This window comes from Panthera onca, chromosome C1, assembly GCF_046562875.1.
Source record: "Panthera onca isolate mPanOnc1 chromosome C1, mPanOnc1 haplotype 2, whole genome shotgun sequence".
In the NCBI taxonomy this organism is placed as follows: domain Eukaryota; kingdom Metazoa; phylum Chordata; class Mammalia; order Carnivora; family Felidae; genus Panthera; species Panthera onca.
The window spans coordinates 218,781,835-218,806,964 of NC_138346.1; the positions used below are offsets into that span (position 1 = coordinate 218,781,835).

Sequence of the window (25,130 nt, forward strand, 5' to 3'; positions counted from 1 at the left end):
CTCAGGGACTGTGCCACAGGAAGGGCAACAGGCCGCCACCGGTGACCCCAGTTCCCGGGCCACAGGAAGCCACCACCACCAACCTTGTGACACACCATGTCTCTCCCTTGGTTTCTGCTTCCCCTTCCCTCCCCTCCCATCGCTCCTCTGTCCCCTCCCCGCTGGGGAAGCACCCTCAGACCTTTGCTGCCCAATGGTCCAGATGCCCAGCGGCCCGTGGCCTCCCTAGTGGCCGGCCTGGCTCTGCCTCCCTCAGCCTCAGCCCAGGCATGGCCAGAGTCAAGGCCAGACTAGCCCAGGAAGCCCGTCTACCTAAAGCATGTGGTGTCCTGCTGGGAAGGCGGGGTGGTGGGCAGGCCACCCCTCACTGGTGGGGTCACAGCGAGCCAGCTGCAATTTGCTTTGGGTCCGATGTCCTCATGGGTCTTGTGCCTGGGACACACTGGGAGGACTCTGGAGATCCCCCCCCCACCCCCGGCCCCGACTTAATGCCATCTCCTCCCCAGATGTGAGCTCTCAGCTGTCACTTAACTTGCGGGGCCTGGGAGGATGGGGAGATGCTGGGGGTTGCTGAGTCAGTCGGTCCGTTGACGGGTTTAGCACAGGGGGGCTGGCACTCCAGGAGTGAGTGCTCTTTAAGATCTTTAAGATTAGAGACTGACGCTCAGAGTCCCTGGAACATGACCGGCTCTGGGCCCCCACCGCCCCCCCCGGGGCAGGGCTCAGGGGAAGGAAGGCTCTGGGGGCCGCCAGGGGTCCACGTGCCACCACACCCGGCATGGCAGGGATTGCCAGGGCTTCCGTTGCCATTTTTATTTCGAGGTGCAACTCACGACGTACGATGAACCATTTTGCAATGCGCAAGCTCGCACTCAGCACGTTCACGGTGCTGTGCAAACACCGTCTCCAGCACGTTCCACGGTATTTGCATCCCCCCAAGGAGACCCCAGACCCATTAGACATACAAAGCTTTTTGCTCATCCAGTGCTAACACAGGGAGGGAGGCAGGGAGGGCCAATCCATCTGGTGCTGGTCTCCTTAGGCGGCCGACAGCCAGACACACGGCATCAGGCCGACCAGGTGGACGGCGGGGCCCGGCTCCAACCACTGCCCGCACTGCCTGCCTCGCCTCCAGCAACTTGGGGTGCAGCGTTCTCTGGGAGGTTCACGTGTGGGTCTGGGGGCCGGACTCCCCGACCCTCTGGAAGGTGTTGGCCAGACTCACCTCCCTCCCCGGTCCCACCAGACATCAGAGCCAAAATGCAAATGTGCGATTCCTGTCTGGCTAGAGCCCCTCTGAAATATCGTCTTGCCTCCCCGGCACCCCCTCCTGTGCCGCCAGGACCCAGCCTCTTCAGTCAGAGCAATCTGTTGCCATGACAACCGTCTCTCCCACTCCACAACGTTTAAACACCAGCTTCCTCAGCTGCTTCTTCTCAGGGGACCCTGCAAAGTGGCTTCAGCGAGGGACAAGGGGTGGCAGGCCCGCGTCCTCTTGTTCTCAAGATGCCAAGCAGCTAAGGTCCCCAGGTAAGGGCTGAGGACACCCTCCCACCGGGTCTGAGCGGGGCGGCTCTCAGGGATCCCGCGGCTGGGTCTCCTCCAGAGCCCCAGAGGTCCGTGTCCCTCCACCTTGAGCTCAGCGCCGCTCAGTCGTAAGGAGACTAAAGAAGTCACGAGTCGTGGGAGCAGCGCATGGTTCTTTTCCCACTGGGAAAACTGGCCTCGAGGGAGGCACTGCCTCTGACTCACAAGACTGCGCTGCCCAATCTGGTGACGACACAGGGCCAGCCCACGATGCCACCTCTGCAGGTCTCAGCGGTGCGGTCTTGCAGTGACAGGGCGTCCGGAGCTGACGGCCAAGAAAGAATTCTTGAAGACGTCTTTGGTGCAAAACGGTTAGATTTTATGAAAGCACAGGGACAAGACTCGTGGTCAGGAAGAACTGCACTGGACCGGATGGTGAGGAGTGACTGACCATATACTTGAGGGTTGAAGACTCTCCCTGGATCCTGGAGGCCTGACCATGGTCAAGCTCAGGTTGTTTTTCCCTCTGGCAGAGCATAAACATGAAGACGGCAGGGAGTTCCTGGGGGAAGGTTTTACTCTGCTGGCCTCAAGTCTTTGCCAATGGGCTGCAGGTTAGAAGGAAATTTAATTTTACCCGCCATTTCCTTCTGCCTTCATTCCCCACATCAAGACCTGGCCTGCTTCCAAATTAGCAGGCGACCCCCAAGAACCCAAGAACTCAAGAACCCAAGGACTGGGCGGCCACCATCCCTGCGAGTGGGAAGAGGGATGCAAAATAGCAGGTGAGTCTGGCCTGAGAAGACCCACAAATGACCTCTTAGAGCAGCAAATGAGCATTCCCTCCTGGAGACTCACACGAACAGCACAGTGAATTCTAGAAAATCCACTCAACACAAAAATCGCTCTGTCCTCCCAGGTTTGACTACACGCACGCCTTCCTTTCTACCCATCCATAAAGCCCAATGATGTATTTATTTCGGAAATCTTTCTGCTCCAGCCGGGGCCTTATTTACAAGTCAATCCTGACTTTTACACACAGGTTGTTAAATGCCAATAGCTTTGATTTTATATTTAAATCAAGCTGAAAGCTTTCGGAGCTCCTAAGAGAAAACCTTTGTCTGAGGACTCGCCTTCTCAACCTGTTTCCTCCAGGAACTTTTTTTCTTTTTTTATTTTAAACTGAAGCTGGCACTTATGAATTCCGTCCCCGGCCTCTCTCCTGTTCAGCTGTATAACCTTGTTATGTTAACATAAAAATTAAACACGAGAGATGAATCAGCTAAATTGGATTCACTTATATAGATCAAATGGCTGCACCCCAACGGACAGGGAAACGGCCCTACCCAGAGCCGGGGAGGGATGGGTTTCTTCTGTGGGGTACGGATTTGAAGAAGGAAAAGGAATGTAGACTGAGAGGTAAGGGAGATGATTCATTTTCAGAAATACCAAATGAAAGCTGTGTTGTCCAGTTAACAGGTTTACAACCTATTGGGAATATATATGAGCCCGCCCCCCACCCTACTGTGGAGTCCCAAACCTTTAGACACCCCACTTCCTGGTTCTCCTTCCCCTCTCTGTTTCACGGGTTTACTTGCACAGGCTTTGCAAGGAGCATGTGCCAAAGAACAGAGGGAGGGGGGACCGAAAGTGTCCGCATCAGCTAAAGGATGCACACTTGTTCCAGTCATATTACCTTGTGCTTCCAGGGACACAGGTGACATCCGGGTCAGGCTGCAGCCTCTGCAGGATCAGCCAATGAGGAACCGGGGGCGGGACTTACGTGCTAGGACATAAACTGTCTGCTGTAACTGCCCGGGGTGTGTACGTCCATCCAACACCCCCCCCCCCCCCGACCCTCGCAAGAACGTTGATTAAACAACCTCGCCTCACTGCTCCGGGTCTCCGCGTCCCTCCTGGATTGGGTCGGTGGGCTTATTTCCTGCATGGATTGAGAAATACAAAGGCAGTGTGAAAGGCCGGTGTGGTCCCTGACACTCTGAGCACACACGCCAGGTGGCTGGGAAGGAGTGTGATGAGCTGCCATGACGTGAGGAGTGGGCCCAGCCCCTGAACTGGGCAACAAGGTCTCATCCTATCCTCCCAACAGCACAGCTGCCGGGCAGGCTGAGGGGCGGGATGCAGGTTCCAGGGTCTCCTTGGGGGAGGGGGAGGGGTGTGGAGGGGCTGGCCTGGTCTTACTGGTAGATGGAAAACAACCTCAAATTCGACCTCTCGAGATGTTCTGAAGGAACACTTACCTCCTAAAGTTATGACGAGGGATGATTAAGGCCAGCTGAGACCCCCTCAAGCCCCCTCTTGCCTTGGGTGGGATATGTGTGACATTCCTCAGGCTCTCCCGGCCACCCGAGGACAAAGGAGAGGACAGAAATCCAATGGTAGCTGATAGAGATCACAGGCCTGCAGGACATGAGTTTCCATCAGTTTACAAATATCTCAGCAAATTCCAAGAAAAAGGCAATCTTGCCAATAGCCTGATCTCCAGAAACCTGTAGGCTCAGTTCCCTGGAGCCCCAACATCACCCTCCCCTCCATGGTGACGTGGGAACAGAGGCGAGAAGGAAGTGGCAGGTGACATTAAATTTCCTTATGACCTGCAGCCCATTGGCAGATCCTTGAGGCAAATCCAGAGCAGAACGTTTCTCCAGGACCCCCCACCGTCCTAATGTCAGTGTCTCACCAGAGGGAAAACAGCCTCAGCCTGAGGACAGCAAGGCCTCGGGTATCTTAGGAGTCCTGGTTAGCACATCACAGTCCTTCTGGAGGCTTCCCTGTGGTCTTTACCTCCCCCGACTCCTTAGTATATAACCAGTCAGTGTTCAGAACCCCAGGGCCCCTCTTCCTGCCCACGGGTCCTGTCCCCGTGCTCTAATAACATCACCTTCTTTGCACCAAAGACATCTCCAGAATTCCTTCTTGGCCGTCAGCTCTGAACCCCCACCACTCCAAAACCTCATCAGGTATAGAGCGGGGGCCCAGAGGGAGCACAGTTAGGAGTTCACCGAAGGTCAGAGAAAAGCACTGGGGCAGAATGAGCTCCTGAGTTGTCCCACCTGAGTCCCTGGATGTCCCCTCTGCCTCCCACTGCACTGGTGGCATGCATCTCGGGGGCGATGGTGGCTGTGTCTCACCTCCCACGCTGCTGTTGGGCATCCGTGCTGTGTCTGCAGGTCAGCTGCTCAGACTGGGCCAAACCCACACCTGCTGAGTGCAGGGTGTGAGCAGAGGGGACCACAGGGCGTCCAGATGGAGACAGTTTCCTACGGTGAATTCCCGGGGAGAAGTAGCAGCAGACCAGCTAACGGATGAGCTCTCAGTATATCCCAAGGCGGCAAAAGGTCTGTCACATTGTCACAGGCGTGTGCTGACCACAGAGGAGGCTGTAGGTGCACTGGGTCTCAGAGATGCCACCGATTCTCCATGCTCATCCTGGAGAATACCTGTTACAGGTGGGAGGGGCATGTAACAGAGAAGACAGCACCCAATTCTTCTTGGATGTGGCATATGACTAAGAGGCTGCACAAGAGGGCAGTGGCATCTCTGCCCTCAACAAGAGTGGGCCACATTCCCCGTGGTCCCGAGGGGGCCACCGGAAGCTGCCTTCCCAGGGCACAGTCCCCTGCAATGGAAAGGAGTCCTCCCACTGTGGCAGATTAAAGGTGGCTGCCTGTCTTGGCCACAGTCTCACGGAGGGCTGGATCTAGCTCCTGCCCTTTGATCCTGACCAGTCCAAGGCAGCACAAGGGGTATTCTGCCTTCTAAGCAGCTGCCTGGCTGTGCACAAGAGTCGCTCTGGGACTCCGGCTGGGAGGGAAGCCAGTCGCCTTGCAATCAAGCTGACCGCCAACCAAGCTGTTGTATTGCAGGAAGCCCAAGCCGCCTGTTGGATGCAGTCACGGTGGAGCGAGATCAAACCTCAGGGCTTTGGCCCCACCAGGGCTCTGGCCACTCCCATGGACCGGAGACAGACCCCCAACTGAAGTCTTCCAGAACAGTCTGAGGAACAAAATTCTGAGCCTCTCTGGTTGCAGAGTGGATTGTTATGCAGCGACCGACAACCACAGGCGGGGCCCAGACTCCTGGTGTGCAAGGGCGCTCAGAAGATTAAAGCAAAAATCCCAGAGATAAAGATGATGAACAATACGCTCAGGGTTACCCCCTCCTTCTGATCCTTTTTCCCCCGTAAATGTCATGCTTCCAGAGACTGTAGCTAAGAAAGTTCAAAGTAGTAATATCAGACATCGGCTTCCTTTTTTTCTTTTGACATTTTATCGTGGACACGAGACTGGAAGACGACGAAGGCTCTGGTGGGTGTATGAGGCCCTCGAGTGGCGGGTGTGCCAAAGCTGTTCCCTGCGGTTGCGTCAGCATCAGGGGCTCAAACACCAGCCACGTGGTACACAGACGGGCAACGGTCCGAGTCCCGGGTGAGTGGCTTGTTATCAAAGCTCGCAGTGAACCCCAGGACTGAGCCCAATCAGAAACACACCCCCAACCACCGCCAGGGGTCAGTCAGTACAGCCCCACCTCTGAGGCTCAGCAAGTGGGGGCACCATCCTCACAGTCCCTAGGACCCAAGAGGCGCCATCTTCTCAGTCACATGACAGCTCTGGGAACCAGTGGGAAGTGCCTTCTCGGTCACATGACACCTCCAGAACCAATGGGAACTGACTTCTCAGTCGCATGACACCTCCAGAACCAATGGGAACTGCCTTCTCAATCACATGACACCTCGGGAACTGTTGGCAGGCTTTAATCTGGATCAGCTTTGTGTAATGGGCCACCAAGTGCTGTGGTCTTGACTGTCATTTTCCAGTCTGTGCAAAGATAGTCTCACATCGTCATATTCAACAGCAGTCAGCTCCTGCCCGTGGGACTTGGTACCTTGGGGGGAATCGGGGCACTTTGCTCCTGCCTGGCTGGGGTGGGGGCAGGGAGCTGGCACCCGCTGAGGTCTGGCTCTGCTGGTCCTCTGTTGTCACTCTTAATGGCAGGCTCCTCAGAGCATTCCCCCTCCCCGCTCACACTGAGCTCACTGCCTGCTGGCAGACAGAGAACATGACTGGTGGTCTGATGTTCTAGACTGGTCCAATCGCTGCCCCCTCCCAGGCCATTAGAAGCAGATCTGCTTGAGTTCAGCCTCTGCGAGCCATGCCTGCTGGCAACTCCACACGTGCAGTGTGTGCCAGGTCATGTGTCTGGTCAAGATCTCCCAACGGGGGATGCTCCAAGCTCAGCTCTGGGTTCAGTGGTACATGACCAAAGTCCATCTCCCATGTGACCTCAGAGCTAGGGGGCAGATGGACAATGAACAAGTAAATCAATCTGCGGCCAGGGTAGATGCAGAGAGTGAGAAGTGCTGCGAAATAATAAAGCAGAAGAGGTGACAGAGGCTATCTGGGCTGTGAGGAAAGGCGGTTGGGTCGGGAGGTCACGGAGGGTTCGTGCGGGAGATGACACCAAGTCCTAAGAGACAAGAAGGAGGCAGGCAGGCAGCTGTAGGAACCAGAAACCCAGATGGAGAAAACAGCAAGTGCAGAGATCAGGAGGAGAAAATGGATGTGGGGCATGGTAGACAGCAAGCCAGTCACTATGACAGGTGAGTTGGCACCAGGGGGGCAGAGATGCGTCCTTCTTCACCCAAGGCTCAGCTCAACCACCTCCTTACATGGGCTTTCCTGCAACTCCTATGGAGATGTACCTTCACCACTGCCCCAACTCCACTCCCCACCTCCTCACCTCATCTCAGTCCATTCAGGCTGCTGTCACACCCTGCCACAGACCAGGGGCTCATGTAGACATTTATTGCTCACAGGTCCAGAGGCTGGAAGTCCAAGATCAGGGTGCCAGCAGATCTGGTGTCTGATAGAAACCCGCTTCCTGGCTCGTAGACAGCTGTCTTCTTGCTGTGTTCTCACATGGTGGGATGGCAAAGGGAGCTCTCTGGGGTCTCCAATGAGGGCACTAATCCCATCCATAGGGCTCCACTCTCACGACCCAATCACCTTCCAAAGGCCCCACCACCTAACATCATCATATCCAGCATTAGGATTTCAACATATGAATTTGGGGAGAAACACAAGCATCCAGTCTATGGAATCTTCTTCTGTTTTCTGAGTAACTCTTGGTATTTTCTAATTTATGTGTTGATCTGTTTATCATCTGTTTCCCCTGCTGGAATGTATGCTTCATAGGGAGAGGCCATTTCTGCCTTTTTCACTGTTATATCCCCAAGCCTTTCAGCCATGGGCATATAGCAGATGCTCAAGTAATAATTGTTGCATGAATATTCGCCATATTCATCATGAGCTATCAGCGCAGCAAGCACACAGGCATCATTGGAGTGAGTCTGTTACATCTGGAGATAGTTCAGCATCTTTGTGTTTATCTTTCGCCTGAAGGGTAATATTCTCATCATGCACCTGCATTCAACAAGCACAGCCACACTCACCTGCTGGGTCCTTGATGTTCCCCAGCCTTCCTGAGAAGTTAATCAACTCTAGGATAGAAGTAATGATGCTCTGTCCACTTCAGAAATGACATGACAAGAGCTTTAAAGGGTTAATTAACTTTTCCAGTGTCACTCAGCTACTCAGGGATGGTCATGTGACTCAAACACATGGCTGAGAGTATTTTAACTCCCTGCTCAGCTCAGACCCATATACACGTGAATACTTGTGTTTTGGTGGATTCATTGCCTCTTCCCTAGAGTTGCATTTAATTCTTTGTCTTTAACCATACTTGGCACTTGACCCTTAAACTAGTGAAGCTTGTTAAGTCTCTCTGGCTGTTTTCATGCCCCCAAAGAAGCAGCACAGTGTAGTGGTCAGTGATGTGTGCCCTCCAGAGCCAGCCTGTCCGGGGTCCCCCATCAGATCCTGGCTACCTTGGGCAACTAATTGAACATCTCAGTGACTCCAATTCTCCATCTGTATAATGGGAGTCATGAGAATAGTGACCTCAAAGATTTGTTGACCTTATAGATTTGTATTTAGCTGTGAAAAGCACTGCCTTTGATTAGGAAAGATAAAGCTGTGTGAGAGCATTGATTCCCCCACTGAAAAGCATGAAGAGCCAGGTAATCTAACCAAATAATAATCTATCTTTCTTGAAACTATGAGAGAGCTGAGGTGGCAAGGCAACCAGGTGAACTAAATTCCAAAAGGTGACAGAGAAGAGATGGGGCCCATGAACTTTTTAATCTTGGCAACATGCAGGAAGAAAGGTTGGCCACCATAAAATTGATTGGGAAGAAGATAGCTAAAATTTTAATAAATCCTTAAAAGTGAGTGTGAGCTAGCATGATTAGTATAAAATCTGGGAGCCCAGAGACAAGGAGCATCCATATTAACTCTCAAGACCTTTGCCTTGGTCTTCCACTGTGAAGGTCATGGAGACAAGAAGAGACCAGGAGAGATGCCCACCTTGGTGGTACCCAGGCATCCCCTTCACTCTTATGAGACAAAGCCCTCATCTTCTGGAGCTGTGGGGGCAGGAACCCTCAGCTCCAGTCCCAGTCAAGGTAGATCAATGCAGAGGGTAGAAAAAAAGCTATGCATCCATGAGGGAAGGGCAGAAAAGACTTTAGATAGGACCCAAGATCCTAAACTGGTATAAAACAGAGTTCTGCCATCCCTGGGGGATAGATGGGAGATGTTCTCCTACCCTAGACCCCCACACACAGGTACAAGGCAGAGTGTATGCTATGGAGGGAGGAGGATCAAGGGGTTAGGAACCCCCTCCCTTGCCCCCAGGCCCAGCCTCACAGTGCCTGCCTAAGACTGGAGAAGAAGGAACAGCCAGTCCATACCCACACCATCATCTTGAACAGGCAATAAGAAATGGCAGTGTACCACAGAGAGAAGACAGAGTGTGGGAAGGGTGCCTCCTCCATGATACAGGCAGGGAGAAATCACTGGAGGCTGAGATGGGGCACAAGGTAATAGTAGCCCACAAAAGGAGGAGTTTGGGCTCTCAGGCTCACTAAAGGTAACCATAGCAACAATAAAACCCAACCCAACTCAACTCTTGACCAGGTTGCCTCAATCTCTTACACCAATGGCCTTACAGGAAAAAAGTAAATCTCACTTCTGAGAGTAAAATACTATTTACTTCAATGTCCACTGTTTCTCTACACACAGTTTCTGTAATTTAATTTAAAAAATTATGAGACACACAAAAAAGCAAGAATAAAACACCCCATTGTCAAGAGACAGAAGAGTAATAGAACGAGACCCAGAAGTGACCTATGTTTTGCAGCTATCAGACAGGGCCTTTAAAATAACTATAGTTAATATATTAGGAGATCTAATGAAAAGGTAGACAACATGCATAAATGGATGGGGAATTTCAGCAGAGAGAAGTAAAGTATAAGTAAGGTCCAAATGGAAATGCTGGAAATGAAAATCATGATCAAAGAGATGAAATGTCATTGATGTAAAGAACTTGAATGATGCCCGTAATGCATTAAGTGCTCAGCATTTGTGAGTTTTGTTATTCTGGAGGGCAGGGAATGTGTCTTTTTTACCTTGTCCCTAGTGGGCTCGACATTCAGCACGGGACTGGACTCATGGGAGGTCCACAGCCAGGAATGTGCAAATGAACACAGCACCAGCAAGAGCAGAATGACTAGTTTTCTCCAATGACACACATGGAAAAGCTTGTAAACTGCTCTTAGTAACACTATTGGAGTTTTGTCATAGACAAGGGGCTGTTCTAAACTTTTCACATTTGGTCACTCTCTAAATATCAGTCTCCTTACAAAGTAGGTACAATTATTCTCATTTAACAGATGGAGCTATAGCCACAGAGCAGGAAATTGTAGGCTTGGGCCACTCTGATGGAACACAGCCTGCCTTGGCACCCACATTCTTAGCCCTTTCAAGATGACAGTGTTCATTCCTTGCCAGAACAATATGTGAGTTTCACCATTGATCCCCATTATGTTTTATGGGGCAATGGGCTTCTAGTTCTGAAGAATCAGCCAACAGCATCAACAGTAATAATAATAGCTGACCATCGCTGAGCACTTTCTCATGTAGGGTAAGCCACCATGCTGAGTATTTAATGCACATGAGCTGATTTAATCAGCTATGAATGCTATGAGGGAGATAGCTCTCATCATCCCCTTACACTGATGAAGAAAATGAGACACAGAGAAGTGAAGCTACTTGTCCATAATCAGACAGTTTCCAAGTAGTGGTTTGGGGCCAGTATCTCTGCTCTTCATCCTTGTACTAAAATGCCTCCAGGCTAGAAATTTCTGGAGAGCCATCAAACATTGCTCCTGCACAGGGGAAACAAAGTTGTCTGAGAAAAAATTCAGGACAGAGGGAAGTGGAGATGAGCAGGTCAGATGTTCTTGTGACATCACTGAGACTTGAAGCTGGGTCAGGTGTTCTTGTGACATCACTGAGACTTGAAGCTGGCACCATGGGTTTTTAAGATGCATGAGTCAATGTACTGACTTTTTTGTTTAAGCCACTTTGAGTTAGGCTTTCTCTACCTTATGAGCATCTAAGTCTCTCTCAGAAGGGGTCTGGTCTGGAGGAGGATGTGACAGTGGCTGCCGTATCCACTGGTCCTCAGATGGAGGTGGAGGGTGCCTGAACTGCGATCCACAGTTGCCACAGAATTTTATCAGCATGGGGAAAGCAAGCGTGCTTCTTGTGAGCTTACCGTTCACCCCACAGAGAACTAGGGTCTGAAATGCCCCAAAACGAACCCTCAAAAAGCTCCCTGCCCTTATCTCTATGATTTTTAACATCACTGACCAATATATCACCACCTGGATTTGAGGGTCTAAATCATGAGTAGAATCAGGATGTGCCTTTCTGGCCAGATGGCCCAGGGCAGGATTGGGAAGCTGATAATGAGAAAGCTTTCGACTAGATTATCTTTCAGATTCCCTGTGATAACTCAGATCCCAAATCCCTTTGATCCCCAAATCTTGAGAGCTCTGTTTGCTCCACCTGATTGCTTCCATGAACTGTCCACTTTGGACTAAGACTTGTACTTCTTCCCATCTTCTTGGAACAAAAAATTAATTTTCTATACCCAATTTTCAACCAAATTCCATTTTCTAGCTTTCCGGCAACTTCCATCCAGGTTAGTCGTTTAGCCTGTTGGTTTCAGGTCTCCTCTTTAAAAGAGAGAAAAAAATCATCCCCCATGCTTCACAGGAGGATTGTGAGAATTAATTAATGTTTGTAAAGGGTTTTCCATCCTGTAATGTCTTTGATATCAGAGGATGAAAGCATGTGAGTGGTGGTGATGAGGACCTGGTTCAGGAGGGAAAAAGAGAGAACAATTCTCTGTTCGTTTTAGGGCTCATCCATGCTGTTCTGACACTTAACAAACTCCTTTTAAGTTATTCCAAGTTAAATGGATGCATGTCAATCCTATTGCTTTGATGAAGCCATCCAAATAAAAATAAAAATTCAAAACACTTTTGTACAAACCGAAGATGGAGGTAGAAGTCTGTTTCTTGTCAACCAGAACCCTAACTGCTGCTGTAGCCCCTACCCTGTCATCACTAGGAAGGTCGTGAATCAATCTGCTCACTTGTGGGTCCTCCCCCGGACTGTGAACATCCTTTCAATTCTAAGGAAAGAAGAAGGTAAGGTTGACTAATTTACTTTTTCCAGCAGAGAAGATAGTGTCTGTTGAGGGCTGAACTGTGTCCCTCCGAATTTAGATGTTGAGTGTGTTCATATGTTAAATCTCTAACCACCAGTACCTCACAATGTGACCATGTTAGGAGACAGAGTCTTTACAGAGGTCATCAAATTAAAATGAGGTCGTATGGGTGGGTCCTTACAAGAAGAGATCAGGACACAGACACTCACAGAAGGATGACCTTGTGAGGTCCCTGTGGGGAGAGGACAGCCATCTGCACACCTAGGAGGGGCCTCAGGAGAAACCAACTCTACCAACATCTTGATCTTGGACTTCCGGCCTCCAGGACTGGGAAAGAATGCATTTCTGTTGTTTAAGCTACCCTGTCGGTGGTACTTTGTTACAGCAGCCTCAGCAAACTAATATAGTATCTTAGCCCACCCCTGACCTCAGCCAAATTTCTTTGTTACCAGTGGATCCAAGAGGGAGCATTAGGGATGGAGTTCTTTGTGGTTAAGGAAGATGTCAGAAAGTGCTCAACGTGTCTGTCTTCTGTAGTCATTTGACAATATTCACAGAGGGAATTTGAGATAAGAATTGACATGTAAGATCATTTCTTGCAAAAAGACCTACATTTTTTTCTTTAAATTATTGTATTTGAATCCTTCTGTCAAATGTCCACATTCTGGCTTATTAGAATTCATCTGAAATCTCTTTTCCTATTGCTCTTGAAGAGGTGTCTGCATGACTTCCTTTGATATATTTTCTGCCTTCCAGAAAAGGGAAATGCCCCCACAGTTCTTTTATTCCACCACAGGAATCAACAATCTTTAGTAATATTTTATAGTAGATTAATAAGACCACTCCTCCAATCAAGAGTTGGTGTCTATTTCCACTCTCTTTGAATCTGGGTTTGGGGGTGGGAGGGATCTCATGACTTGCTTTAATCAATAGAGTTTGGTGGAAATGACGTGTGTGTTTAGGAGCTGTATTAGAAACAGAACCAGTAGGAGACAGGCAGGTAGGTAGGTAGGTAGGTGATAGAAAGAAAGAAAGAAAAAAAGAGAGAGAAAGAAAGAAAGAAAGAAAGAAAGAAAGAAAGAAAAAAGGGATTTATTATGAGAAACTGGCTCATGTGATTATGGCTGAGAAGTCCCATGATCTGTCATCTGTAAACTGGAAACCCAGGACAAGCAGTGAGAAAACAGAGAGATGATGTCTGAGGGCCTGAGAAGCTCTAGCTCCATTTCAAGGGCAGAAGACTGATGTCCAGCTCGAGGAGTCAGGCAGAGAGAGAGTCCAATGTCCCTCCACCATTTTGTTCTATTTGAGTCTTCAGCAGATTGGGTGATGCCCTCCCACAGTGAGGAGTGCCACCTGCTTGACTCATTCTTCCCATTCAAACGCTAGTTTCACCCAGAAATATCCTCAGAGACACACTCAGGAATAATGTTTTACCAGCTGTCTGGACACTCCATGACCCAGTCAAGTTCATACATGAAATTAACCATTATAGAATCCTTGGCCTTCAGATGCCTTGGAACTTCTACCTCCACCCTCTTGAAATGCTTCCTGAGACCACCATGCCAGGAAGAAGCCTGAACAGAAGACCACATGGAGATGTCCCAGCTGATCCTGGCCCCAAAAGACCCCAGAACTGAGCCCACCCTTACAAGCGAGCCCAAGCAAGCCTAGCCACCACGTTGCTTGGTCAGCTCAGAGAATCACAACCAGCATTAAATCTTTGTTTTAAGCCGCAAATTTTGGGGTGGTTTGGCACATGGAGGGATCACCGGAGCACTTCTCTGCCTCTTGGGCTACAAAGAGAGAAGACCAGTCCGAAGTTAATGAAAAATTAACTTCAAAGAATTAAAGACAGATCTATTTATAATAATATAAATATAATAAAAATTATTATGTAATTTTTCAAGCAAGTTAAACAAAGATGTGGTTCAATAAATTGCGAGGGGAGACAGGGTCCTTAAGCAATTGTTTAAAATAGTTTGTAATATCATATTAGTTGTATGAAAATGTTCTTCCCCAAACGCTGCGAAACGATGGATTCTGTTAATAATTTAAACAATGCCCCTGAAATCCTTTGCAACATGATTTGCTTAGCAAAATACTTCCTCATAAATCGTTCCAGGGAAGGCTTTGATCACCCCATAAATTATGCCATCGGGAATTCCACACCACCACAGCCTGAATCAGGGATGTTTTCCTGTGTTTGACCCTGAACTCAGCTTCCTCTTCCTCTCTTTTCCTTTATCTGCCCCCGGGGGCGGCGGGGGGCGGGGGGGGGGGGGGGAGGGGTGGTGTTTTCATCCCAGAACAAAGTTTGTTAAGTTAGCATATTTCCCAAAATGTAGGGCTCACATCAGACTTCTAACTTTGGGACAGCACACAAACCATTTTTGGTATCTTCCTAAAGATATTCTCCAGACACAGATTTCTACCGTGTGTGCATATGTGTGTACATGTATGTGTCTCTGTGTTTGTGCCTGTGTTCATGTGTGTATACAGAGGCATATTCACTTTCTGCGAAGACTTTTTTCATGTTTATTTATTTTGAGAGGGAAAGACAGAGACAAAGCACAAGGAGGGGAGGGGCAGAGAGAGAGAATTCCCAAGCAGGCTGTGCACCATCAACACAGAGCCCAACATGGGGCTCGAACTCACAAACCATGAGACCATGACCTGAGCCAAAATCAAGAGCCAGGTGCTGAACCGTCTGAGCCCCCCAAGCGCCCTGATGCACACCACTTTTTACACTGGCCTAAGCTCCATCTAACTGGGAAGGTGACTACCGTCATATGGGATGTCAGAGTGCAGGGGCCACATTAGTGTCCCGACCCACATGGGGTGGCTTCCGGTTCCCCCCTGACTTGTTGGTCCTTCATTTACCTATGTCATTGTCTCCCTTCAAGAATGCAGCTCCCAGGCATGGGAGGGGCAGGGCTAGTTTTAAAGGCTAAGTTCCCCCGCAGCCCTGGAAAATAAGGAGTAGAACTTCCCATGTAGCTGCTGAGGCCCTTCACCCCGTAGACGGCGCCCAGCCCTTTCTGGGGAGTCCTACAAAAGCTGGAAGTTCTTATAGGAGGCACAAAGAACACTTTATATATCTATGAGACTTGACAAAGGACAAATGGCAAGTAATTGAAGACCGGAGTATCGCTTTCATCAGAATGGCCCATTTGAGCGGGTGATAAGCGGCTCCCTCCCACCTCAGAGGCCGGTCCCTTATTCTAATTAGCCTTCGAGGTTATCTTATTTGTGGCTAAGTGGCAACAGCCCCTCCGTCAGTTCTAGGAAGAATGATCAAAGAGGGATTTAATTAAATTTTCATATTTAATTTTCTTCTTTCATTTGTGCAGTCTCCTTTTGCTCAAAACATGCTATTCTCAGGGAGCTGAAAAGTTGCTCAGGAGAGCAGAACTCACTAGAATAGGAGAGAAATGGGGGCTTTATGGGTTTTCTTTAAAAGCACCCAAATCTCTCCATCTCCACTCTGCTCAAATGTGTGTGCAATTTAGGGCAGTAACATTTGAATTATGAATTGGCTGCTCCAGCTGCAAATTAAACGTGTGGCAAATGGCTTGGGTCCCAAATGTGCTTGGAGGCTGCTGGTAACAGGCTCTGCACCAAGGTCAGCGTCTGATGTCTAGCCTTCTCTTAGATCTGCGGATGGGTTTGGTGGGAAGATCAGATTCCTGGGCTGGTTCAGAGAGAAGCCTGGAGGCCGGCATTGTTGAAATGCACACATTTGACCTCCCTGAGAGCACCTCTTTATTTGCACAGGCACCAGCTCCCCCTGTATAGTCTGTGACGAATGTCCCCCAAAGCAGGGAATGCACTGATCAGGATTCCCATAGTGCCCCAGGAAGGGGAAGGAATCCCTCACCTCCTCTCTCTCCTTCTCCTTCTCTCCTTCTGGAGCATCATTTACATACTCATAATTCATGTGTTCAGTGCACATCATTCTTAACTACTCCTTAGAGCAGACCCTTCCTTCTGGATATCATCTGGAAAGCTTGTGGTAGCTTGGTTTTAAGTGGATTTAAATACAGGCATGCCTTCTGGGGACTAGCAAGGTAATAAGACAGATTTCCCCAGTTCCTGCTGGCCTCCTGCAGTCCAGATGCCAGCGGTGGGATTTTCTGGCTGGCACTTCCCAGCTGTGCTAAGGTCTGGGTTACACAGCAAAGTGAGTTCTTCCTTTAGAGCGCTGGCGAGATCACCAGACAGCTTTTGCGGGGTTGACGTGTGTCCCCCCCTGAAAAATACGCTGAAGCCTTAACACTTGGTGCCTGTGAACGGGACCTGATTTGGAAACAGGATCTTTGCTGACGTGATCAAGCTAAGATGAGGTCATGATGGATTAGGGCGGGCTCTAATTCCGTTACTGGTGTCCCTCTAAGAAGAGACCACACGGAGGGAAGACAGCCAGTGAAGACCGGGGCAGGGACTAGAGCGACACATGCGCAAGCCAGGGAATGCCAGGAGCCACCGGAAGCTGGAAGACGCGAGAAGCATGGTACCCTGGAGCCTGTGGAGAGAGCGTGCCCCTGTCAGCACCCAGATCTTGGACTTCCGGCCCCCAGAACCAGGGGAGAATAGACAGACTGCCAGCCTCGAGAACCAGGAGAGATAAAGTCTTGTCTTTTAAGCCACACGGGTGTTGGTACTTTGCCACGGCAGCCCAAGGAGACAGTTTACCAAAAATCAGATATCCTGTTCCCTTCTCACGTGACCGAATGGTCGCGAGCAGGACAGCCAGCAGGGGTGCATGGCACGCTCATGATGTCAATGTGCTGTCCGCTGAGGGGCCGCAGACACAGTGTGCACAGTGGGGTCACACACCGTGAGTTTGCTTGGGCAAATCAGTGCTCTGACCGTGTGAGTGAGGCGCCCCACAGCGTCCGCCGCTCAGCGACTCCCGCTCTGGGAACAGCCCTGCCAGACAGATCAGAGGTGCTCGTGAAGTTCCAACCACAAATACACTAACGGCATTCTTACCTAGACGGAGGAGGAACCTCGTTCCTATAAGCAGACGAAGCATTTACTGTGGCTCCATCACGGACGGGCTGTTGCAAAGATGCGGAACCCACGTTCGGAGGAATTATTTTCATCACCAGGCAGAGACGTCCTCACAACGTGATTCTCGGTGACGGGAACGTGCACGGGTTATCCAGACCGCGGATCGCACCCAAACACGCCGCCGTCTTCGGTGGGTTCGTGAGAAATCTTACCTCCATCCCTGATCTTCACCGTCCTTTCCAAGTTCTCTGAAGGAATTGTCTGCTACCTTATAGTCAGAAACACGATGCGTGAAAACAGACTGGTTCCGTCACATGAATTCTCTTCTTTACTTTCCCCTCCTCCTGGTTGTGTAATGCCTGAAGTTCCAAAACCTCCCACAAAAGACCACCAGAGTCGTAAGTCAAAGCCAAGCGGCAAGGGTCGTTTATTGCAGGTTCGAACCTGGTCCTCTGCGCACTCGTCGCCGGTGACACAAGAGGCCACGATTAGGGTTGGTATAGCGTTTTTATAGACAGAGACAAATAGCACAGGGGAGGTTTTTTTTACTTGTGGCGGGAGGAAGAAAGGGGGAAGGGGGTAGGTGAGGAATGTGCTAAGCAAGCAGGTTTACAGAAGCGAGAAATGCCGGTTAGTTTGTATACAATCACTTATTCCATTACATATCAGACTACATTTAGGAAGTTTTACAGCCCATTCTACAGTGGGTTACAATCAGGAAAGGTCTCACAATGCTCGTAGCAAACAGCAAGCAAAACAAACTTCTCAGCAATTGTATTTCTTATCAAAGATCCATAATAAGCAGAAAAGAGAACCTAGCTTTAAACTAAGGCGGGGCTGTCATTTGGATTCAAAGCTGTTCCTTTCAGTTGCCCCCGAACCCCTCCTCTTTGATGGGGTTGAAAACATGTCACAAATGGTATTTTGTGTCACAAATGGTATTTTGGAATCGGCATTGTAAGCCCCCCACCCCCAGCTCTCCAAACGATTGATGGGCGATTTCCTTTCCGTTTTCCCCTTGCCCCGTCCTCTGGAAGGTCATTCAATTTGGGACATGGTGATTCATTCCATCGTGGACCTCCCTCCGGGACCTGGCTTGGCTCAGGTGGGCTGCAAACACCAGGGCTGGTTTAGGGGCCCTGACTCGTGGCTCCAAATTTCCTAGACCGACAGGAAGCAAAGCCGGACCACATTGGACAGGGCTGGGGGCACATGGGTGCAGGTGGGGACTCGGCGTTGGATTCTTCTGTGGTCTCTGTTGGAACCCTGAGCTCACGGCCTCTGACTCTGTGGGGTATGTTTGCTTTGGGTGCGGTCCCCCTTTGGAGACCTTTCAGTGCTTCTCTATACCCCCCACATCGGCGTGTGAGGTCTGCCGCACCAAGTACCACCAGCTGGGAGCTTGAACAGCAGACATTTGTTTCCCCACCCACAGTCCTGGAGGCTGGAGGGCCCAGATCAAGGCGTCAGCAGTTCGGTTCCTCCTGAGCCTCTCTCCCTGGCGTGTGGACCGCCATCCTGTCCCCGTGTCCTCACACGGCGTCCCTCTGGATGTGTCTGTGTCCCCATCCCCTCCTCTCCTTCACCTGACACCCTATGATCTCCTGTTACCTTCATCACCTCTTTAAAGACCAGAACCGCAAATACAGTCACATTCTGAGGTCCCGGGGGCAAGGACTCCAGTGTACTGAGGAAAGGACTCTTTCTCCCAAGGTCAGAACATGGTTGGACACTCAAGTGAGGCACCAGCTCCCAGAGACACGTTCTCTCCTCTTAGTCTAGTCCCAGCCCGTCCAGGACGGCTGTGGTCCGGCGAGCGAGCCCTAGGTGTTCCAATGTTAGCGCTCGGTCACCAGGACAGCATTTGTCACTTCAGTTGGAGTTATTCACACTTGTCCCTGGTGCTGCCCAGGACCCCAGCTTCCTGGATGCAGCAGGCTCACAGCTGTGATCCACGAGTTCCTGTCCCACTGCTCCGGCATGCCATCCTGCCCAGCATGGCCTGTCGAGAAGGAGTCGGGAAGGGACCCCAGGGCCCTGTGCCCCTCCTCCAGCCACCTCTGCTGCTGCTTCCTCTGTTTGGTGCCACAAATACAGCAGCTTAGGGCGTGCTGGCAGAGGAAGGGGAGGGGGGCTCCGTAGGGCCAGGCCCAGCTTTGGGGAGTGGGAAATGAGAGCATGGTCCTTGAGGTATTGCTACTCCCACAGGAGCTGTAGGGAGGGGTGCTGAGGTCTGCAGTGGAGACCCCGTCCTCTCCCTTCCCCAGGGCTCCCCCACCTCCAAGAGCACGGAGCGGACAGGTTATGAGCAATGGAAAGATAGTCGGTGTTGTGTCCACGTTTTGTGCAGAAAAAAAAAAGCACAAGACCAGAGCCTTCCTTATTCTGGTTATTCTCTCACTTGGGAAGGGACCCCTGTATGCCAGTGACTTCCTTCCAAAACCCATCGGCCAGAATGTGTCACCTGACCACCGAGGGGGTTGCCAGAGAACCCGTGGCACGGGAGTATTTGTTCCCGGGCACCTGCCATCCCTGGGCCAAAGCAGTGGCTGTTAGTCAGCAGAAAGGCAGAGGTGGACATCAGGCAGGCAGCCAGCAGGGGGGCCACATTTGGGACAATGACCACCTCTGGGAAGCCAGACCCCTTCCTTCGCCAGCACGCACACAGCTACCACGGAGACTTTAGGAGACCTTGATCCCCTTTCCTTTTCCTTTTCCTTTTCCTTTTCCTTTTCCTTTTCCTCTTCCTTTTCCTTTCCTTTTCCTCTTCCTTTCCTTTTCCTTTCCCTTTTCCTTTCCTTTCCCTTTCCTTTCCTTTCCATTTTATTTTTATTTTAAATGTTTATTTATTTGAGAGAGACAAAGCACAAGTGGAGAAGGGGCAGAGAGAGGGAGACACAGAACCCGAAGCAGGCTCCGGGCTCTGAGTTGTCAGAACACAGCCGATGTGGGGCTCGAACTCACAAACGGTGAGATCGTGACCTGAGCCGAAGTCTGACGCTCAACCGACTGAGCCACCCAGGCGCCCCCCCTTTTTTTAATTCTAAATATCTTTATTGGCATAGAATCCACACGCCATATAATTCTGGGCTTTCCTGCTCACAGGCCAGTGGCTGTTGGCACAGTCACAGAATTGTGCCACCGTCACCCCACCCATCTTAAAACATGTGCATCACCCCCAAAAAGAAACTCTGTGCCTGTCAGCTACCGCTGCCCCCAGCCACAGGCAGCCGCTAACCTCTGTCCCACCCACAAAGATCTGACATACAGGGAAAATCCTGTGTCCTGAGGCTTTTCTGTGCTTGGCTTCTCACACTCAGCATATTCTCAAGGTCCTTCCTTGTTTTTGTATCCAAATTCCTCTTTATGGCTGAATATCCCTCCTTTGTGTGTATTCATTCGCCAACTGATGATTGAATTGGTTGTTTTCTCCTTCAGGCTCTCCTGAACGCCAGCTTGTGTGTGCACAGTATCTGCATTTCCCCGGGGCAGGTGCCTAGGGGCTCAGCCACTGTGCGTCTTCTGAATGCCCTAAGGATGTCCCCCAATTAGGTTCCCATCCTCATCGACCAGCGAGGCAAGAGATCTTCTGTGATTGCCAGCCACGTTTTGTCGGGAATTACGCCGCATCTTTCCTGTGGCCCACGCAGGAGAAAAATGAACGCTCAGGTATTTTCCCTCCCAGTTTTCTCGCATATGCTCTCTGCTCCTACAAGGGAAAATGGAAACTCCCATCAGCAGAAAACCTTAGCCTGCGCCGCGATTCACCTCTCTCTCCCCAGTAGCTGTGGCTTCATGCGCCCGCCCCCGCTTACAGCCTCACCTCCTGTCTCTGGCAGCTGACAGCACCTAAGGGGCCACCCTGAGGTTTCAATGGTAACCTGACCTCCTGCCTGCCCCTCCTTAACCAGGCTGTGCCCCCCCAGGGGAGTACAGTGTATCCAATTATTTTTACCCTTGTGTGTGTGCGTGTTTGTAAACTATAATGGTGAGTTGGGAGAACAAAGGTGATACAAGCCCCTTCTGGCATTTTCTATTGCTATTTTGTTTTCAGTGACTTCAAACCTCCCCCAGAGATCGCAGTGGTGGGGGTTCCAGAGGGCACTTGACAGGGGGTCCGACAATTGCTTCCACATTCATTGTTTGTTTGCTAATTAAGACGATAGTCTCGTGCCCAACCCCGTGCCAGGATTGTAGGCGGAGAACCCAGTCCTGCCCTCAAAACTGCAAACTCGAGCAGGCAGGAGAGGCCGTGGCCGGACCTTGCTGACGCAGGAGCAGCGTGTGGCCCTGGAGTCACGTGGGGGAGGCCGGTCACTCTGGTCCCCTCTCCTTGGAGAAAGCAGGTCAGGGGAGCAGCCTCCCTGTCAGTCTGCTGTTACCTCGCTCTGCAGGCTCTCTGAAGGCCTCCTGGTCACCCTGCCAGTGAAGGAGGGATCCCGACCCAAAGCAGACGCACGGCACTGACAGCAGACAGAGGAGACGGACAGCAGCTTCCAGCGGCCACACGCATCACAGGCCAGCAGGAAGACCTGGCCACGCGGGGCTCCTGGGGCGGCCCATGGGAGCAGCCAGCCAGCACGGGGTGAAGCCTGTGAGGCTGAGGGCTGGGCGGGGGCAGCTGTCCAGCCAGGGGGCTAGCATGTGGAGGCCTCCCTGCCGGGCGGTGGGCACACACGTGTGCCAAGAGCAGGGAAGCCCAGAGCTGGGCCGCTGAGGCCCAGAGATGACAAGACAGCACAGGAGTCTTTAGGTCTTCTGTCATCATGGCTTTTCGGCTAATCCCTGGAGGGTCAGCTGCCCTGGAGCTGCGGTGACAGCCTCGCCCCCCAGCCCGGTCGGGAAGGAGTCATGGGTGATGATCCCAACGCAGGAGGGCCGGGAGGAACGTTTTCCCTCCCAGACACCTCCAGAGGCCACCCTGGGCCTGCCCAGGACACTGTTTTGCTCCAACGTTTAGGATCCCCCCCTGATGGGACCTTTGGTTTTCTGGCATTGCCCTGTGTTTAACCCTCTGGACTGGGTGGCCGCATGCATTTCTCTAGAATCCCTCTGTCCCCTACTGGCCGCCGTCCACCCTGTGTCAAATCAGCTCCCTGGGTCCCAACTCAGGCAGCCCCCATCTTTCCCACCCCAGGGCTGGTGCTGCCTTCTTGCCCCCACCCCTGCCTGGGCTTGCAGGCAGCTGTCCAGTGGAGCCCCTGCTCACCCCCCTCAGCTGGGGTCCCTGGGCTCCCCACCCGCACAGCCTGTCCTGAGTTTGTTCCCTGCCCGGTGTGGCCAAGGAGCTCTGGACCATATGGGAACAGGGACCTGAGGACCCATCCTGCTTGGGCACATTTGTCTTCAGTGACAGTAAGATTCCTTCCTGCACAAGCCCGCACCACTGTGTGCCCTGTCTACCCCAGGCTGGAGCTCGAGGGCCTTTTCCATGGGGCCCTGCCACCCCCCCTCCCCCAACCCCGGCTGGCTCTACTCTCTCTAACATTCCAAGGATGCCTTCCTGGGCGGGAATTCCTGACCCATAGAGATGGTCTTGATGACCAAACACGGGCCCTTCTCCACAGAGGTGGGGAACGCTCGTTGCCAATGTGTTTAGAAGAACAGGATTTGTCTTGGGGACAAAAGTTCAAGGGTGTTTATTCATTCGACTGGTATGTATTAACCACCATATGCCATGCACTGTCCTAAATTCTAGGAAAATAAAAGTTTAAAAAGAGAGAAAGAGAGAGAGAGAGAGAGAGAGAGAGAGAGAGACGCCTGGGAGGCTCAGTCGGTTAAGCATCCGACTTCAGCTCAGGCCATGATCTCACAGTTCCTGGGTTCGAGCCCTGCGTCAGGCTCTGCGCTGACAGCTCGGAGCCTGGAGCTGCTTCGGATTCTGTGTCCCCTGCTCTCTCTGCCCCTCCCCAACTCGTGCTCTGTCTCTGTCTCTCAAAAATGAATAAACATTAAACAATAAACAAACAAACAAACAAATAAAAAGAGAGAGAAAGAGAAAAACCTTTGCCCTCACGGAGCTTACATTCTGTCAGGGAGGCAGACAATAATAGAATAAATAACTAAAATATACCATCTGTTTTAAAACTGCTTCTATAAAGGAAAGTACAAATCAGGGGTGAGGAGCTGAGGTCGGGGAAGTTGAGATTCAAAATATGTCTATCAGGGAAGTCTTCCCAGTAAAGGGGGCTTCTGAGCAAAACCTGAAGAGGGTAAGGGGACAGTCCTGTGGGAAGACAGTTCCAAGTGGAAGGGAGTGTATGTGCAAAGGTCCTGAGGCAGGGCCAAAGGGCCAGCAGGGAAGCCTTCTTGGTGAGCAGAGGACAGAGGGTGGGGACCAGGCCCCCTTCCCACAGCAGGGCGGCATCAGAAGCCTTCGGTTTTCATTCCAGGTGAAATGGAAACCCCCCGAGGGGCCAATGGAGGAAACACAGGAGCAGATTCAAACTTCTGAACGTTCCACCTGCTGCCGATGTCCCGGGCGGAAGTGTGCCATCCGTCAGGAGCTGCCCGGGGTCCAGGCCCTGCAACCCCAGCTCCACCCTGACCAGCTAGCCCTGCACGGTTTGCCGGGGGCGGGGAGACTGCCTTTTCTGCCTTCTGGTGGCCCTTTTGCAGCTGTTTCCTGGGCTCTGTCTCCTCGTGGAACGAAGTAACGCCTGAAGCAGCCCGTGTCGGGGGCGCGGCCCCTCTTATGCCCTGGCCGCCGAAGGACAGGGGAGTCTCACTAAGCCTCACGCTGGCTCGTCATCGGTTCTGCAAGTAGGTCTTCGGGGATGTGGTGCCCCACCATCGAAGGCCATCATTTCCAGGAGACTCCTCAGAGGAGATCAGAGGGGAGCCGGGCGGTCCCCTGGGGTGGGGGGGGGGGTGCAGGGGGCCAGTTCTGAAGGGCTCTGGAATCCCCAGGGCCAAAACCAGGGTTTCCATCTGACAACAACCACGCCGGGCACGCACGCGGAAGCAGAACCTCGGCCAGCTCAGCCCCAGCATAGCCTGCGGTTTTCGTCATTCCCATCCTGCAGGTGAGGACAACGGGGCACCAGAGAGGCTGACCTGATTCACCACATGTGCGCTTACGGCCACCACGTCCAGGAGCTGCATCTCCCCACCGGGGCCCACGCTGCCCCCGCCCCAGCTCCCGTCCATCAGTACCACATTTCGCTTTGCACATTTCCTGGGGGAAGAATCCTAATCTGGCTTTGGAAGTACTATTAATACCGACTTTACACTTTTCTTTGTCCATTTGGAGCCATTTGTTTTCTCTTTTCCGGGTCTCAAACAATTCTGCAGACCTGTGATGAGCCGGCTGGCCAGGCTGCACCCACACCCGCTGCCCCCCGCGCCCACAGCCTTATCGTCGCTCCTGCAGGCCAGCTGACTCCGGGTTGGCTCTGCACAGCAGAACTTCCTGGCGTCTGTCCCTGCCCTCGGGAACATTCTGCCCTTCCTGGGAACATGCCTTTGAGCTTGCCGAAGTCTGGTTTCCCTCCTACGCATCCTGAGAGCTGCTTGCAAGAGACAATGGACCGGCTTCACCTGCCCCCTCACTCCCCGGGCCTCAGCGCCTTCCCTGCACCCAGGTCGCCCGCGAGCATCGATTTCACACAGATGAACAGCTCCTTCCCATGGGAGTTCAAGATAACTCCTGCCGCTCAGTCATCCTTAAAATTGTTCCTTAACTGTCCCTGTCCCGAGTTTCGTTTTTCCTCGGCTTTCAATTAAATTAAGCTGCTAGCGGCCGCACATTTTAATTTTCCTGTTTCACACCGGATAATAAATAGTGATCGGGGAACAGGATGGCCTCTTCCCTTGGCCTTCTCTCCTCCCCCTCACCTCTCGTTTCTCTACATCTCATTCCCTGAGTGCTTCTGAGTGTCTTGAGGGCCTCGGACCCCTTGATGAGGCTGGCAGGGCCTTGACTGCGC

At 51.6% G+C, this 25,130-nt stretch overlaps 1 long non-coding RNA gene across 1 annotated transcript; it reads left to right on the plus strand.

Annotated features, from left to right (window-relative positions):
• Positions 1-1,099: 1,099 nt before the first annotated feature.
• LOC132673054 (uncharacterized) lies at positions 1,100-24,905 on the plus strand. Its single transcript, XR_009607853.3, has 4 exons — positions 1,100-1,530; positions 20,641-20,871; positions 23,595-23,964; positions 24,228-24,905. It is a non-coding gene; the product is annotated as an uncharacterized LOC132673054 (long non-coding RNA).
• The last annotated feature ends 225 nt before the right edge of the window (positions 24,906-25,130 follow it).